The sequence below is a fragment of the Pongo abelii genome, chromosome 2, assembly GCF_028885655.2.
Source record: "Pongo abelii isolate AG06213 chromosome 2, NHGRI_mPonAbe1-v2.0_pri, whole genome shotgun sequence".
NCBI lineage: Eukaryota > Metazoa > Chordata > Mammalia > Primates > Hominidae > Pongo > Pongo abelii.
The window spans coordinates 146352392-146369658 of record NC_085928.1 but is presented as its reverse complement, the minus strand read 5'-3'; the positions used below and the strand labels follow the sequence as shown (position 1 = coordinate 146369658).

The window sequence follows — 17267 nt, the reverse complement described above, 5'->3', positions numbered from 1 at the left end:
CATTTGCAGCAACCTGGATGGAACTGGAGACCATTATTCTAACTGAAGTAACTCAGGAATGGAAAACCAAACATTGTATATTCTCCATTCATAAGTGGGAGCTAAGCTATAAGGACGCAAAAGCATATGAATGATAAGGGTGGTGGCGTGAGGGATAAAAGACTACACATTGGGTACAGTGTACATTGTTGTTGGGTGATGGTTGTACCAATCTCAGAAATCACCACTAAAGAACTTACTCATGTAATCAAACACCATCGGTTCCCCAAAAACCTATTGAAATAAAGTATTTTAAAAGTCTTATGTATAATCTTCATGCTCTCAGTCTCTCCTTTGATTCTAGTTGTATTAACTGCCTAATGTGCTGTGTAACAATAGTGGCTTAAAACAATACAAATTTGTGAACTTACAGTTCTAGAGGTCTTTAAGTCTAAAACAGGTCTTACAGGCCTGTTTGGCGTTTGCAGCAGCCTGGATGGAGTAGATTACAAAACTACAATCAAAGCCTGCATTCCTTCAGAAGGCTCTACAGAAGAATCTGTTCTTTGTCTATTCCAGCTCCTAGAAGCTGCCTACATTCCTTTGCACTTGGCCACATCATCAAGATTTCTGCTTTCAGCATCACATCCCTTTCTTGGACTAATTGATTCCCTCTGATAAGGACTCTTGTGATTACCAGAGCCCACTCAGATAATCCAGGACATCAGTAGCACAGGCAACCGAAAAGAGTCAAACTGGACTTCATCAAAATTAAGATCTTTTTAACATACTTTGCATATGAAAGGACACTAAATTAATATAGTGAAAAGGTAACCCACAGAAAGGAATATTTGGAAATCACATCTGATAGGACACTGATATTCAGAATATACAAAGAACTCTTACAAGTCAACAACAACAACAAAATCCAGCTGGGTGTGGTGACTCACACCTATAATCCCAGCACTTTGGGAGGCTGAGACAGGAGGATCCCTTGAGGCTAAAAGTTCAAGACCTGCTTGGGCAACATAGTGAGACCCCCATCTCTACAAAAAATAAATAAATGAGCCAAGCAGTGGCATGCACCTATAGTCCTAGCTACCCAGGAAGCTGAGACAGGAGGATCACTTGAGCCCAAGAGGATGAGATTGCAATGAGCCATGATTATGTCACTGTATTCCAGCCTGAGTGATACAGTGAGACTTTCTCTCTAAAAAGAATAAAATAAAAATCCAACACAAAAGTGGGGAAGGAATTGAATAGACACTTCTCCAAAGAAGATATGCAAACAATGAATAAGCACATGAAAAGATGATCATATCACCAGCCATTAGAAAAATCCAAATCAAAACCACAATAATACCACCTCACAACCATCACCACGGCTATTATTAAAAAAAAGATGATGATGACAGAAAATAACAAGTGTTGGTGAAGATGTAGAGAATTAGAACCCTTGTGCATTGCTGGTGGGAAGATAAGATGGTACAGCCACTGTGGAAACCCATATGGCAGTTCTTCAAAAAATAAGAAACAGAATTTTTTGAATATGGTAATATGATCCAGCAATTTCACTTCTGGATACAAACCCAAAAGAAGTAAAAGTGAGAACTCAAATAGATACTTGTACACCCATGTTCATAACAGCATTATTCACAACAGCCAAAAAGTGGAAGCAACCAAAGTGTCCATCATCAGGCGGGCGTGGTGGCTCATGCCTGTAATCCCAGCACTTTGGGCGGCTGAGGCGGGTAGATCACCTGAGGTCAGGAGTTCAAGACCAGCCTGACCAACATGGTGAAACCCCCATCTCTTTTAAAAATACAAAATTAACCAGGCATGGTGGCCCATGCCTGTAATCCCAGCTACTTGGGAGGCCGAGGCAGGAGAATTACTTGAACCCAGGAGGTGGAGGTTGCAAATGAGCCGAGATCGTGCCACTGCACTCCAGCCTAGGCAACAAGAGCAAAACTCCACCTCAGTGTCCCTCATCAGTTGAATGAGTAAACGTGGTAAATATAGATTCAATGGAACAGTACCAGCCTTTGGTGGGGGAGGAACTCTGACACATGCTACAATGTGAATACACCTTGAAGACACTGTACTCAGTGAAATAAGCCAGTCATAAAGGACAAATATTGTATGATTTAATTTCACTTACACATGGTTCCAGGAGTTGTCAAATTCATAGAGATAGAAAGTAGAATGGTGATTGCCAGAGGTTGGGGGGATGGCAGACCTGTGAGTTGTTGTTTAATGGGTACAGAGTTTCAGGTGGCAAAAATGAAAAAGTTATGCAAACAGGTGGTGGTGATGGTTGCATAACCATGTGAATATACTTAATACTGTACACTTAAAAATGGTTAAAATGGTAAATTTTATGTTACACATATCTTACCACAATAACTTTTTAAACACATGTACATGAATGCCAGTAGCCATATTATTCATAATAGCCATAAGGGAGAAAAAACTCAAATGCCTGTAAACTGATGAATGCATAAAATGTGGTATTAACTATAAAATTACATAATTATTCAGCAATAAAAAAGAATGAAGTACTGAGAGGTGACAGCGTGCTGGCAGTCCTCAGAGCCCTCGCTCGCTGTGGGCGCCTCTTCTGCCTGGGCTCCCACTTTGGCGGCACTTGAGGAGCCCTTCAGCCCACCACTGCACTGTGGGAGACCCTTTCTGGGCTGGCCAAGGCCGGAGCCGGCTCCCTCAGCTTGAGGGGAGGTGTGCAGGGAGACGCGCCAGCAGGAACCCGGGCTGCGCACGGCGCTTGCGGGCCAGCTGGAGTTCTGGGTGGGCGTGGGCTTCGCCGCCTGCACTAGGAGCAGCCGGCGGGCCCTGCCGACCCCGGGCAATGAGGGGCTTAGCACCCGGGCCAGCAACTGCAGAGGGTGTACTGGGTCCCCCAGCAGTGCCAGCCCACCGGCACTGCGCTCGATTTCTCGCCGGGCCTTAGCTGCCTCCCCACGGGGCAGGGCTCAGGAACTGCAGCCCGCCATGCCTGAGCCTTCCCCCCCGCCCCCATGGGCTGCTGTGCCGCCTGAGCCTCCCCGACGAGCGCCGCCCCCTGCTCCACAGCGCCCAGTCCCATGGACCACCCAAGGGCTGAGGAGTGCAGGTGCATGGTGCAGGACTGGCAGGCAGCTCCACCTGCAGTCCCGGTGCGGGATCCACTGGGTGAAGCCAGCTGGGCTCCTGAGTCTGGTGGGGACTTGAAGAACCTTTATGTCTAGCTCAGGGATTGTAAATACAACAATGGGCACTCTGTCTCTAGCTCAGGGTTTGTAAACACACCAATCAGCACCCTGTGTCTAGCTCAGGGTTTGTGAATGCACCAATCGACACTCTGTATCTAGCTACTCTGGTGGGGACTTGGAGAACCTTTGTGTAGACACTCTGTATCTAGCTAATCTGGTGGGGACCTGGAGAACCTGTGTGTCTAGCTCAGGGATTGTAAACGCAACAATCAACACCCTGTCAAAACAGACCACTCGGCTCTACCAATCAGCAGGATGTGGGTGGGGCCACCTAACAGAATACAAGCAGGATGCCCACGCCAGCAGTGGCAACCCGCTCGGGTCCCCTTCCACACTGTGAAAGCTTTGTTCTTTCGCTCTTTGCAATAAATCTTGCTGCTGCTCACTCTTTGGGTCCACACTGCCTTTATGAGCTGTAACACTCACCGCGAAGGTCTGCAGCTTCACTCCTGAAGCCAGCGAGACCACGAGCCCACCAGGAGGAACCAACAACTCCAGACGCGCCACCTTAAGAGCTGTAACACTCACAGCGAAGGTCTGCAGCTTCACTCCTGAGCCAGCGAGATCACGAACCCACCAGAAGGAAGAAACTCCGAACACATCTGAACAACAGAAGGAGCAAACTCCAGATGTGCCACCTTAAGAGCTGTAACACTCACCGCCGAGTGTCCGCGGCTTCATTCTTGAAGTCAGTGAGACCAAGAACCCACCAATTCCGGACACAGTACCAGTATGTGCTATAACATGGATGAACCTTAAAAACATCAAGCTGCTGGGTGCAGTGGCTCATGCGTGTAATCCTAGCTCTTTGGGAGGCAGAGGTGGGAAAATCACTTGAGCCCAGGAATTCAAGACCAGCCTGGGCGACACAGTGAGACTATCTCTACAAAAAAAAAAAAAAAATCAAAAAATTAGCCTGGCATGGTGGCACAGTCCCAGCTACTCAGGAGACTGAGGCAGGAGGATCACCTGTGCCTGGATGGCAGAGGTTGCAGTGAGCTGTGATCAAGCACTGTACTACAGTCTGAGCAACAGAGCAAGACCTTGCCTCAAAAAAGAAAAGAACAAAACAAACAAAAAAAAAACATTGAGCTAAGTGAAAGAAAGCAGTCACAAAGGACCATATACTATATGATTCCATTTACATGAAAGGTTCAGAATGAGCAAATGTATAGAGACAGAAGGCAGATTAATGGTTTCCTAGGACACGGAGAGGGGAGCTTAGGAGTGACAACTAATGAGTATGGCATTGCTTTGGGAGGCGATTAAAATGTTCTAATATGGCTGGGTGCGGTGGCTCACAAGGTCAAGAGATCAAGACCATCCTGGCCACCATGGTGAAACCCCGTCTCTACTAAAAATACAAAAAATTAGCTGGGCATGGTGGCAGGCTTCTGTAGTCCCAGCTACTGGGGAGGCTGAGGCAGGAGAATCACTTAAACCCGGGAGGCAGAGGTTGCAGTGAGCCAAGATTTTGCCACTGCACTCCAGCCTGGTGACACAGCGAGACTCCGTCTCAAAAAAAAAAAAAAATTCTAATATTGTGGTGATGGTTGCACAACTCTGAATATACTAAAAGCTGAATTGTATACTTTTAATGAGTGAACTGTATAGTATGTGAATCATATCTCAATAAAACCTTTTTTTAAAAACCAACAAGACTAATGACTGAATGGAATCATAAAATAAAGCAAGGAGAGCCAGGCACGGTGGCTCACACCTGTAATCTCAGCACTTTGCAAGGCCGAGGCAGGCAGATCACAAGGTCAGGAGTTCGTGACCAGCCTGGCCAACATGGCGAAACTCCGTCTCTACTAAAAATACAAAAATTAGCCGGGTGTAGTGGCAGGCGCCTGTAATCCCAGCAACTTGGGAGGCTGAGGCAGGAGAATAGCTTGAACCTAAGAGTCGGAGGTTGCAGTGAGCAGAGATCATGCCATTGCACTCCAGCCTGGGCGACAAGAGCAAGACTCCATCTCAAAAGAAAAAAAAAAAGAAACAAAGAAAAAATAATAAAGGTGATGAATAAAAAGATAACAAGAACAGAAACATTACAGTTTGAATTCTTGCTCTGTCATTTATTATCTGTGTAACACTGAGCAAGTTATCTAACCTCTCTGCTTCAGTAACACCTACCTACAGGGCTGCTGTGAGGATTTAACAAAATACGTAAAACAGTACAGTGCCTGAGACATAGCTGTCTTTCCCTGGCCTCTTCTCCTACCTAATGCTAAAAATTCTACCACCAATTTTATGGAAATATAAATTCAATGACAGTTGTATCTGAATTTTATGCTAAAGAAGTTATGTCTGTTCCAGGTGGCAAATAACTTAAAAGTCACCAATTATATGTAACTGGCAAGGCAATTTTCAACTAATTCACTGCAAGTTGATATTAAGGCACAGGAAAATATAAACTTTATCTCTCAACTTCTTTTTCTCCTTCTCGTCTTCATTTTTAAACACTTCTTTCCTCACCTTCCTGCCTTTTTAACTTATTCTTTATTCCAAACTACCAGTCTTACTTAGGGCTGCTATTTATCAGGAGAAAACGCAACAGTAACTTTTTTCCCTTTTATGTTAAGATAGAAAAAAAATGCTGAGCATGGCGGTGCACTCCTGTAGTCCCAGCTACTCAAGAGGATAAGGTGGGAAGATCGTTTGAGGCCAAGAGTTGGAGGCCGCAGTGCAATATGATGGTACCTGTGAACAGCCACTGTACTCCAGTCTGGAAAACACAGTGAAACCTCATTTCTTAAAAAATAAAACACAATATAAAAGATAGGGGCTGGGCGCGGTGGCTCACAACTGTAATCCCAGCACTTTGGGAGGCCAAAGCAGGTGGATCACCTGAGGTCAGGAGTTCGAGACCAGCCTGGCCAACATAGTGAAACCCCGTCTCTACCAATAACACAAAAATTAGCTGTAGTCCCAGCTACTTGGGAGGCTGAGGTATAAGAATCGCTTGAACCTGGGAGGCAGAGGTTGCAGTGAGCTGAGATTGTGCCATTGCATTCCAGCCTGGGCAATAAGAGCAGAACTCCATCTCAGAAAAAAAGAAAAAGAAAGATACGAAAAAAAAAATGACTGATCATGTAGCTACAGGACAGTTCCAAACTCTGCCTAAGTAACTCATTAAAGTTCCCTAAACAAAAAATGAACAAACTTTAAAAACATGAGAATGAAAAGGCATACAAGAAAGTTTCCTTTGTGTTCACAGGTCTCTTATTTATCTGGAGACAAAACTGTATGACATCTACAGACTGTGACAGCAATTTCTTAGTACAGTTAGCCCTCTGTATCCATGGGTTCCGCATCTATGAATTCAACCAGCCGTGGATTTAAAACATTCAGGAAAAAAAAAAAGCACCTGTACTAAACATATACAGACGTTTTTTCCTTGTCATTATTCCCTAAACAATATAGTATTAACTACCTAAATACCATTTACAATGTATTAGGTAATCTAGAGATGAGTTCGAGTACACAGGAGAATGTGCACAGGTTATATGTAAATACTACCCCATTTTACACAAGAGACTCAAGCATACTCAAATTTTGGTATCTGCAAGGAGTCTTGGAACCAATACCTCATGGATACCAAAGGACAAGTATATACTATCCATAACCAAGTTTTACTGCAAAAGAAAAAAAAAGGGATAACTATATACTACCTATAGGCAAGTTACTACCAAAAAATATATACTTTAAGTCAGGTGCTCTAAGAAGTTAGTGTTAATACAATTTTATTAACCCATGCTTCCATTTTAAGTATTCCCTCATTTGACTTTAATATTAAATGAAAATTTACTTTCAAACTACTTTAAAGGACAATGTCTTTCAAAGGGGCACCTGCCTTATAAATGCTTCCGGAATAAGATTCAGTAAAAGGATGTGGTTTAGAACAGATGAAATACCACTGTACTGCTGCTTTTGTACACGTTCAGATCAGAAAACTCCTATTAAAAACATGCCAAAATAAATAAATATTATGTCTGTGGAAGCTTTTAAGTTAGCCATTCCAACTTTATAACATTCTAAAAAGAACATATCTCTTAAGAAAGGTTGCTATAAAGAGCCCAGAACCTTTTCTCCCTCTACAAACCCCTTAACCTTGATGCCTAACTGTATTATCTCACTGTATTTCACTTCAGAAATATTTACTGGACAATGAGTGCACAGAGTAAGTATGCTAAGTGGTTTTAATACATTGTCATTAATCACCACAGCAAACTGATAAAATCAGTATTAATATCACCATTTTTAACTGAGAAACTAAGGCTTCAAAGGTTTAAGTATGCTGGGTGCAGTGGCTCACACCTGTAATCCCAGCACTTTCAGAGGCTGAGGCAGGCAAATCACTTGAGCCCAGGAGTTGGAGGCCAGCCTGGGCAACATGGCAAAATCCTGTCTCTACAAAAAATTCAAACATTAACCAGTCATGGTGGCATGCACCTATAGTTCCAGCTACTTAAGCAGCTGAAGAGTTATCGAGCCACTGTACTCCAGCCTAGGTGACAGAGCAAGACCCTGTCTCAAAAAAGTTTAAGTAATATGCCCAAGGTTATAGCTGGAAAAGACAATTCCCTCCTTTTATAATTTCTATTATGTAAAATTTCAAATACACATTAAAGAAGAGGACAAACCCCTTAAACCCATCATGTAGCTAAAATCATTAACTCATGGCCACAATATCCACATTCTCACCCATTCCTGTTTCCTTGCTTAAGTATTTTGAAGCAAAAAACTTGTCTGTAAATATTTCAGTGTATACCTCTAAAAATTTGTCTGTAAATATTTCAGTGTATACCTCTAAAAAATATTTTCATCCATAAATAAGTAAATATCTCTAAAACATAAGAACTTGGGCAGGTGCAGTGGCTCACACCTATAATCTCAACACTTTGGGAGGCCGAGGTGGGCAGATCACTTGAGGTCAGGAGTTCAAGACCAGCCTGGCCAACATGGTGAAAAACCGTCTCTACTAAAAATACAAAAATTGGCCAGGCGCGGTGGCAGGTGCCTGTAATCCCAGCTACTTGGGAGGCTGAGGCAGGAGAATCCCTTGAACCCAGGAGGAGGAGGTTGCAGTGAGCCAAGATCGGGCCACTGCACTCCAACCTGGTCAATAGAGTGAGACTCCCTCTCAAAAAAAGAAAAAAAAAAAAAAAAAAAAAAAAAAAAGGTCAGGCATGGTGGCTCAAGCCTGCACTTTGGGAGGCCAAGGCAGAAGGATCACCTCAAGACCAGCCTGGCCAACATGATGAAACCCCATCTCTACTAAAAATACAGAAATTAGCCGGGCATAGTGCCACACACACATAATCCCAGCTACTCTGGAGGCTGAGGCACAAGAATCACCTGAACCCAGGAAGCGGAGGTTACAGTGAGCAAGGCTGCACCACTGCACTCAAGCTTGGGCCACAGAGCAGGACCCTGTTTCAAAAAAAAAGAAAAGACAAGAACTCAAAGCTGTACTCTATCATTCTCATTAAGCTATACTTTCTTATAGAATAAATAAAACCCAAGGTACCCTCTGATCTCAAACTACTTAATAAAAGGTAACATTTCAGAACTTTCAAATGCATATGACAAGGAATAGCTATAGTGGAGGCAGCCAACTTAATCATCCCTCTTTCTTGAAACTGCTGGTTTCCTTACCCCTATATTAAATTGGTTTCCCTCCCTCCACGCCACCTGCTTCTGGTTTCCATTTCTGGCTCCTCATTTTCCTTCCACTGAGCCATCTGCTCTTCTCACATATACCCTCTCTCTAGATAGCTCCTTCATTTTTATAACTTCATCGTATCACCTCTGGCCTAGACTCCGTAATTTGAATTGTGTTCTCTAATCCAAGCTACTGTTCCTCAACATTTCTACTTAAATATCTTGCTATCACCTCAATCTGAATATGCATCAATCTCCAAAAATTGAATATGCATCATCTCCAAAAATCCAGCTCTTCTATCTTATTTACCAATCTATTAATTATAATTATAAATCATTATCTTCCAATTCACCCAGGCTCCCCTTAAGTCACACATCAATTTGTGTTGGTTTTTCTCTTGAAATGTCTCTCATCCATCCTTTTCTGTTCCATTTACACTGACATCACTAAAACTCAAGCCTTCAGCAACTCACCTAAATTATCATAAGAGCTCTTGGTTAAAATTCAACTATCTCCATTTCAGTCTGTTCTATATAATAGATTCCCTCCAACAACATATCTACTAAATGACTAATGTATCCTAAGCACTGGCCAATTAATGCAGGGATAAAACAGTGAGCAAAACAGACACCTCTTTCTAGCAGAGGAATTAAAATTTTTTCAAATAAAATAATTATACGTTGCAAAAAATGCTGTGACAAAGATTAACACAGTGCTATCATAAAGGACAGAGAATATGAGTGCTACTCTAATTAGAGCTTTTAGTTAGAGATAAAAAATTTAGTGGACATTTTAAGGATGAAGACGAGGCAGTCATGTAAATATTTAAAGTAGAGTGCTCCAAGCAAAAGAAACTGCAAAGCACATAGGTTCCAGGAGGGGAAAAAAAAAAATCTCACGTTACAGAAAATGACCGTGTGGATAGAGATGTGGCCAGAGAACAAGGGCAAAAGTGGTACAATGTGAGGTTGGGAGAGACACAGGCCAATTTTATTCTACATGTAATAATAAGTAGGCCAGGCATGGGGGCTCATGCCTGTAATCCCAGCACTTTGGGAGGCCAAGGTGGACAGATCACATGACGCCAGTAGTACGAGACCAGCCTTAGCCAACATGGTAAACCCTGTGTCTACTAAAAAACACAAAAAATTAGCCGGGTGTGGTGGCGCATGCCTGTAATCCCAGCTACTTGGGAGGCTGAGACACAAGAATTGCTTGAACCCAGGAGGCGGAGGCTGCAGTGAACTGAGATCACACCACTGCACTCCAGCCTGGGCAACAGAATGAGACTCTGTCTTTAAAAAAGTCATGTAATAAGAAGGGTTTTAAGCAAGGAAATTATAATCCAATACACGCTGTGACAGAGACTGCTAGTATTCACTAATGACTGTGTTCTCTTCATTAAGACACTGCTATACTACACTTCCCAGCCACCCCTGCAATTAGCTAAGATCACATGACTCAGTTCTGACCAATGGAACTGAATGGGTAAAAGTGATATATGCCACTTCTAGCCTGGACCCTAAAATCTTTCTCCACACACACTTCCCCTTCCAAAACAATCTGAGAAGCCAAAGCTGATTATGATGGTGACATAAGACACAGGTGCCTGTGCTCCAAGTGACTGCATAAAGCAAAGGTGCCCCTCAATACACACACACACACACAAACACAGAGTGATGTGAGAAAGTAATGTAAACTTTCATTGTATTATGCCGCCAAGTAAGATGTATTGTTGTATCATTAATGCAGAAATCTTAAAAACATTTCTCTGGCTGTTGTGTGCTGCTGTGTGAAGAATGAGTTAAATGGACAGACAAAAGTAAAAATAAAAAGACCTGTTCAGACTCAACAAAAACATAACCCAAATGAAAAATGGGCAAACGAACAAAATAGACATTTCTCGAAATATATACAAATAGCCAAAAAGCATATGAAAAGATGCTCATCATCACTAGCCATTATGGAAATGCAAATCAAAACCACAGAGATATCACCATTAAGATAGCTACTATTTAAAAAAAAACACACAGGAAACAAGTGTTAGTGAAAATGTGATGATACTGGAACTCTTATGCATGGTTGGTGGTACTGTAAAATGGTGCAGCTGCTATGGAAAACGGTATGGTGGTTCCTCAAAAGATAAAAAATAGTTTACCATATAATCTAGCAATTCAACTTCTGGGTGTACATCAAAAAACTGAAAGCAGGAACCTGAACAGATATTTCTACATCCACGGTCATGGAAACATTATTCTTAACAGCTAAAATGTGGAAGCAACCCAAGCTGCTCATCAACAAATGAATGGATAAACAAAATGTGGTATATATAAGCAAAGGAATATTATTCAGCCTTAACAAGGAAGAAAATTTTGACATGTGCTACAAAACGGATGAACCTTCAAGACATTAAGTGAAATAAGCCAGCCATGGAAAGAAAATATATGATTCCATTTATATGAGGTACCTAGAGCAAACAAATTTATACAAACATAAAGGAGAAACATAGTGGTTGCCAGGGGCTAGGAGGAGGGGAGACTTGGGGAGTTGTAGTATGTATACAGTTTCAGTTTTACAAGATGAGAAAGTTCTGGGGATTGGTTGTACAACAATGTGAATATACTTAATACTGAACTGTATACTTAAAATGGTTAAGATGTTCAACTTTATGCTTATGCAGTTTACCACAATAAAAAATAGAAGCTGGGCGTGGTGGCTCACGCCTCTAATCCCAGCACTTGGGAGGCCAAGGCAGGCAGATTATGAAGTCAGGAGTTCAAGAACAGCCTGGCCAATATGGTGAAATCCCGTCTCCACTAAAAATACAAAAATTAGCCGGGCGTAGTGGCGTGCACCTGTAGTCCCAGCTACTCGGGAGGTTGAGGCAGAAGAACTGCTTGAACCCAGGAGGCAGAGGTTGCAGTAAGCCAAGACTGCACCACTGCACTCCAGCCTGGGTGACAGAGTGAGACTCCATCTCAAAAAAAATTAAATAAAATAAGAGGCCAACAGTGTAAGTGAAGAGATGATGGTTGCTTGACTTGAGTAGTATGGTGATGCAGAGAGAGAACAGTAGACTTCAAGATGTATTTGGAGGTAGAAAAGACAGGATTTTGCTGATGGACTGGAAGTATGTGACAATTAGAATGAGGAAAAGAAAGGTATCAAGTATGACACCTCGGCTTCTAGCTACTGAGTGGATGTCAATACCATTTAATGAAATGAGAAAGACGAATGAACAAATGTAGGGTGGAGCGCAGAAAGCAGACCTGGAGTGCAGTTTAAGAATGAAGGGATCAAGAGTTTGTTGGCTGGGTGTGGTAGCCTAACATCCGTAATCCCCACACTTTGGGAGGCTGAGGCGGAAGGACTGCTTGAGCCCAGGAGTTCAAGACCAGCCAGGGCAAAGAAGTGAGAACCCCATCTCCACAAAGGGTCAAAAAATTAGCTAGTATGGTGGCACACACACCTAGCTGGTCCTAGCTACATGGGAGGCTAAAACATGAGGATCCCTTGAACCTAGGGGATTGAGGCTGCTCTCTAGCATAGGTCACAGAGCAAGACCCTGACTCAAAAAAACAAACAAACAAAAAAAGTTTGTTGATTGCCTTAAGTTCAAGATCCATGAGATATCAAGTGGCAACATCAAGGAAACACATTCTCACTGTTCTGGAGGCCAGAAGTCTGAAATCAAGGTATTTCCGCAGGAACGTGTTCCTTCTGAAGATGCTAGGAAGAATCCGCTCTAGGCTCCCTCCTAGTTGGCTTGTAGATAGTCATCTTCTCCCTGGTGTTCTGTCTCTGTGTCAAAATCTCTCCCTTTTTTAAAAGGCCTGAAGTCATGCTGGATTAGGGTCCACCTTAATAACCTCATTTTAACTTGTTTACCTCTGTAAAGACCCCACTTCGAAATAAGGTCACATTCTTTTTTTTTTTGAGACGGAGTCTCGCTCTGTCACCCAGGCTGGAGTGCAGTGGCATGATCTCGGCTCACTGCAAGCTCCACCTCCCAGGTTCACGCCATTCTCCTGCCTCAGCCTCCTGACTAGCTGAGACTACAGGCGCCCACCACCACACCCGGCTAATTTTTTTGTATTTTTAGTAGAGTCAGGGTTTCACCGTGTTAGCCAGGATGGTCTCATTCTCCTCACCTCGTGATCCACCCATCTCAGCCTCCCAAAGTGCTGGGATTATAGGCGTGAGCCACTGCGCCCGGCCTGTTTTGTTGTTGTTTCTTTTTTTAAATATACTTTAAGTTCTAAGGTACATGTGCCCAACGTGCAGGTTTGTTACAGAGGTATACATGTGCCATGTTGGTTTGCTGCACCCATCAACTTGTCATTTACATTAAGTATTTCTCCTAATGCTATCCCTCCCCCAGCCCCCCACCCCCCAACAGGCCCCAGTGTGTGATGTTCCCCTCCCTGTGTCCATGTGTTCTCATTGTTCAACTCCCACTTATGAGTGAGAATATGCAGTGTTTGGTTTTCTGTCCTTGTGATATTTTGCTGAGAATGGTGGCTTCCAGCTTCATCCATGTCCCTGCAAAGGACATGAACTCATTCTTTTTTATGGCTGCATAGTATTCCATGGTGTACATGTGCCACATTTTCTTTATCCAGTCTATTGTTGATGGACATTTGGGTTGGTTCCAAGTCTTTGCTATTGTGAATAGTGCACATAAGGTCACATTCTTAAGTACTAGGGATTAGGAATTCAACATATCTTTTTGAGGGAGATATAACTCAATCCATAATATCTGGCTAAACAACTCTTTATTTTAGATTCTGTTACAGTAATTGGTGTGGTCTCCATTTTCCTGACTAGGCTTTAATTGAAAGTGTATATCTATTTTCTTTCACTTTTCCAGGATACCCAGAGAGCCTCTCATTCTGCAAAATCACGTTCCTTGACTCTGGGAATTTTTCTTGAATATTTTACTGATAATTCCTTCTTTTCTCTGATGTCTACTAGTACTTCTGTTATTTGGAAGTTGACCTCTGACTGACTTTTTAATTTTCTTTTCTCATTTATTTTCCATCTTTTCCTCTACTTCATGAAAGGACTCCTTTACTCTAACCTCAACCTTTCTATTGAGTGTTCTATTGAGCCTTTTTTTGTTGTTCTGATTGTTCCCAGTTTTTTTTTCTATTTCTTTTGGTTTCTTATATGAGAAGCTTTCTTCACATGTCTGGTGATCCTTGATTATCTCCTCATATTTAAAAGGAGGGCCATAAAAGCTATTGTAAATAACATAGATTCTCTTCTTGGGTTAGTAAGAGAACCATCCTCCAAATTCCTACTTGATTGTCAGAATTCTGGAAGCCAAAGAGAAGAGGCCTCAGTAAGGGTCTCAATATTGAGCATTTTAACTTAATTCAGTGTTTTCTGTAGAACGCTTGACCTCCAATTGTGTCTAGAGCCCACCCTCAGTGTCAGAAACAATAGTCAGTCTTCTTGCTGGGGTACTCAAGAAGGCAGTAGGTCGGTGATACAAACTAATGAAGGAATCTAGACTCAAGCTTTCTTTAAAAAAAAAATAGCTTTATTGAGATATAACTCAGATTATCATAAGACTCACTCATTTAAAGTATACAATTCAATGTTTTATTCAGAGTTGTGCAACTATTACAATGAATTTTAGAAAATTTTTGTCACCCCAGAAAGAAACTCCATACCCTAGAGTCACTTCCCATTTCCCTCAAACCTCCCCTACTCCCACTCCTACGCAACCACTCTATCTCTACAAATACACAATTGCTGGACACTTCATACAAATGGAATCATACAATGTGGTCTTCAGTATACTTAGCACATTTGTTTGTTTGTTTTTGAGACAGAGTCCCACTCTGTCGCCCTGGCTAGAGTGCTGTGTCACTATCTCGGCTCACTGCAACCTCCACCTCCCCAGTTCAAACGATTCTCCTGCTTCAGCCTCCCGGACTGGGATTATAGGTGTCCGCCACCACATCCGGCTAATTTGTGTGTTTATAGTCGAGACGGGGTTTTACCATGTTGGCCAGGCTGGTCTCAAACTCCTGACCTCAAGTGATCTGCCCGCCTTGGCCTCCCCAAAGTGCTGGGATTACAGGTGTGAGCCACCATGTCCGGCCTACTTAGCATGTTTTAAAGGTTTATCTGTGTTATAGCATGTATCATACAATACTGTGGTCGTTTGTGACTGGCTTCTTTCACAGCATAATGCTTTCAAGGTTCATCATGTTATAACATGTATCAGTTCTATATTCCTTTTTACTGCCAAATAGTATTTAATTGTGTGGATATACATTACATGTAACCATTTATCAGGTGATGGACATCTGAGTTGCTTCTACTTTGGGGCTATTATGACTGAGCTGCTTCTTAAACAGATTTTCAAGAAATCCTCCTGTTTTTAGCACCACCCTCACCTCCTCCCTGCCAAAAATACCTGATGCTGCCAATTCCTGAGCCTAAGTAGGATTTTCTACTTTTGCTCCTGCCAGTTAGGATTGAACATTTTTAAGTCCACTAAGAAGTTTCCCATCAGTTCACTTGCTTTCCAGTTTCCAAATTTTATTGTTGCCGTCTCTTCTTTCATTCTCCTTACCTGTGTAGTTCAAATCTTCTAAAAGTATCCTTTACTGTCACCTTGCTGGGCTATCAAAGGGAGTAAAAGTAAATGTGTCTTTCACTCAGCCATCTTTACTTAGAAGTCCTTTCAATTATTTTTAGCCTTCATTCTTTCTCATGTATAGATTTGAAGGCTATAACTCTTCCTCTAAGCATGGCTCTATACACATCCTTTAAGTTATACTATATTTTCATGGTTCTGTTCTAAATAGTTTAATGTTATTTCTTCTCTAATCCCCGAATTTCTCAAGAATATATTGCTTATCTTCAAACAGCTGACAATTTTCTAGTTTTTTTTGGTAATCCATTTCTTGCTTAATTCCAACATGTCAGAAAACACTCAAGAATTAATTATTTTTATCTTTTTTATTGTCCAGCATGTGTCAATTTGGGAAAAACTTTCACAGGCACTTAAAAACAATCTGCATTCTGTAGGTATTAGGTGAAATGTTCAATGCATGTCAATTAGATTCATTTGATAATTATAGTGTTTAAATCTTTTATATATTTTTGTCTCATTATTCTAATTACTCAGAGAGGCATGCTGAAATATCTCATATTATGCTTATGGATTTGTCTAATTCTCCTTTTAGTTTTGTCCATTTTTTGCCTACCATGCTGGCAAAGATTAGAAAGAATGATAACACCGAGTTAAAAAACACTGTGGTAAAGGTGTAAATTGGAATATCTTTTCTAGATAGCAGTTTGGCAACAGTCAACAACATTTTAAATAAACATCTATATCTTTGAAACCAGTTATTTTACATTTAGAAATTGATCTTAGGCAGGAAGGGAGACCCAGATAAGCTCTTCATGGATACCAAACACTGCTTAGCAGTTACACTGATTCGTAAATTCTCATTGTAGCCTTACAGCTATCCTTTAAGTATTACTCCCATACTAGAGATGAGAAAAAAATGAAGTTTTTAGCCACCTAAAAAAAATACGTATATTCTTTGTAGGAATAAAAGTAGAAACAGCTCTATTAAAGAAAATCAGGAACTTTATAACAGAGACAAAGTAGGCAAAGTTAGCTATGATTTGCTATGAAGAATGGGGAAAGCGGCAGTTGTAGGCCCAAAAGAACAAGCCCAAATCATATTTTAAATGAGCCATTTTTTTTTAATCAGCCCTCTTTAAAGTATATAAGCCTCCTATGCTCTGCACTTAAGATGACAAGAACAATGCATGCGTATACACCTTATGTGTTCTGTGATTTTTTTCTTCAACATTTTGCTTTTCCTATTCTTTAAGATTTTCTATTAAAGAAGTATCTTGTGCTCACTTCAGCAGCATATATACTAAAACTGGAATGATAGAGAAGATTAGCATGGCCCCTGTGGAAGGATGACACACAAATTCATAAAGCGTTCCATAGTTTTAAATTTTTTAAAAAATGTATCTCATCCCTTGGAGGGCAGAGTATATCCTAGCAATTTTTACTTGTAACTTCCATGATATGCATTAGACTAAATCAGATAGCTTCAGGAAGTTTCAGGATTATAAACTGAAGCTTCTTTATAGGAATAAAAGTAGTAGTAGTCTAAAAACAGCTTTATTAAAGGAAACCAGGAACATTGTAACAAGGACAGAGTAAGTAAACTTATTCTGTTAAAAAAAGAAAAGTAAATATTTTAGTCACTATGGGCTTGAGTTTCTGTCACATATCCATTTTTTTTTTTCCAGCCCTTTAAAAATGTAAAAACCATTCTTAGGGCAGTAAAAATAGGGTTTTGGAG

At 41.3% G+C, this 17267-nt stretch overlaps 1 protein-coding gene and 1 non-coding gene across 4 annotated transcripts in view; one reads left to right on the top strand and one right to left on the bottom strand.

The window, feature by feature from the left end:
• The window catches only part of NCK1 (NCK adaptor protein 1), a 101791-nt gene that overhangs the window by 68914 nt on the left and 15610 nt on the right, over window positions 1-17267 (bottom strand). The window lies entirely within an intron of this gene.
• On the top strand, window positions 16806-16910 carry LOC112132813 (U6 spliceosomal RNA). The gene has a single exon (XR_002914534.1). It is a non-coding gene; the product is annotated as a U6 spliceosomal RNA (small nuclear RNA).